At 45.5% G+C, this 1,579-nt stretch overlaps 1 protein-coding gene across 1 annotated transcript in view; it reads left to right on the top strand.

Annotated features, from left to right (window-relative positions):
- The window catches only part of RAD9B (RAD9 checkpoint clamp component B), a 47,302-nt gene that overhangs the window by 4,420 nt on the left and 41,303 nt on the right, over positions 1 to 1,579 (top strand). The gene's annotated exons all lie outside the window — the stretch shown is intronic.

Below are 1,579 nucleotides of genomic sequence, written 5' to 3' on the forward strand. Positions count from 1 at the left end.
CCTCGACTGGCTGGGCTCCGGCGATCCTTCCGCCTCAGCATCCAAGTAGCTGGAACTACAGGCACGCACTACCATGCCCAGCTGATTTTTGATTTATTGTAGAGATGAGGTCTTGCCAAGTTGCCCAGGCGGGTCTCGAACCCACGGGCTCAGGCTCCCAAAAGTGCGGGATTACAGGCTGAGCCACCGAGCCCGGCTTTTACTGGCTAAATGATGATGTCCTATAAGAGTGTTTTATGTGTGGCTTAACCCCAGATGTTCTTTGGTAAGAACAGAAAAGATTTGAGTCCTGGATTTGAGTCCAGGCCCACAAGATCGGGTGCAAAAGCCTGCAATCATTCTCTTTGCTACTCCATACTGTGTAACAGATTTCCTGCCTTCGAGCATGCCTTGCATGCTAGATATTAAAAGATAATCACAGAACTTTTACATGCTTAAGCAAGTATGGCATAGTGATTAAGAGCATGGCCTCTGGAAGCCACAAGATCTGAGGTAAAATCTGGTTCTGCCCCTTCCTTGGTGTGACCATGGGCAAATTCTTTTATGTCTTTGTGCCTTACATTCCTAATGTGTAAAATGAGGATAATGTTAGTAACAGCTTCCTAGGGTTTTTGTGAGGATTCAATGAGTTATTCTTGTAAAGTATTTAGCAGAATGCCTGGCACATTCTATAGGTGTTAGCTCTAGTTATACTTATTATGATTGCTGCTATTTTCTTGAAGTTAACAGAATTTTATACTTTAAAAAATTTTATGCTTGTGATATTGGTCCAAATTTTTTTTTGTAGTAGTGTAGTCTTATGGAAGGTTATCTTACTGTTTTTATTTTTTTGAGTTGGAGTCTCACTGTGCTGCTCAAGCTGGAGTGCAGAGGTATGCTCATGGTCACCACAGCCACAACCTGCTGGGCTCAGGTGATCCTTCTGCCTCATACTTCCAAGTGGCTGAAACCACAGGGGTGCACCTCCATGTCCAGCCAATTTTTTTAAATTGTAGAAACGAGGTCTCACCAAGTTGCCCATGCTGGTCTTGAACCCTTGGACTCAGGCAGTCCTCTTGCTTCTGTCTCCTAAAGTGCTGGGATTACAGGTGTAAACCACCTCACCTGGCTGGAATTGCTAATTCTTTTTTTTTTTTTCCTTGAGCCAGAGTCTCACTCTGTTGCCCAGGCTGGAGTGCAGTGGCACACTCACGGACATTGCAGCCTTGACCTGCTGGACTCAGATGGTCCTTCCGCCTCAGCCTTCTAAGCAGCTGGAACCACAGGTATGTGCCACCATGCCCAGCTAATTTTTTGATTTATTGTAGAGATGAGGTCTTGACAAGTTGCTCAGGCTGGTCTCGAACCGCTGGGCTCAGACAATCCTCTTGCCTCCGCCTCGCAAAGTATTGGAATTAGAGGCATGAGCCATCCTGCCCGGTCTATCTTACTATTACAATTTATCTTATATTTTTAAATTGTATCTTAATAATATATTTTAGCCGGGCTTGGTGGCTCAGCCTGTAATCCCGTGCTTTGGGAGCCTGACATGAGTGAATTGCCTGAGCCCATGGGTTCGAGACCTGCCTGGGCAACTTGG

This window comes from Carlito syrichta, unplaced genomic scaffold (genome assembly GCF_000164805.1).
Source record: "Carlito syrichta isolate Samal-C Ts95f unplaced genomic scaffold, Tarsius_syrichta-2.0.1 Scaffold314146, whole genome shotgun sequence".
NCBI classification, from domain to species: domain Eukaryota; kingdom Metazoa; phylum Chordata; class Mammalia; order Primates; family Tarsiidae; genus Carlito; species Carlito syrichta.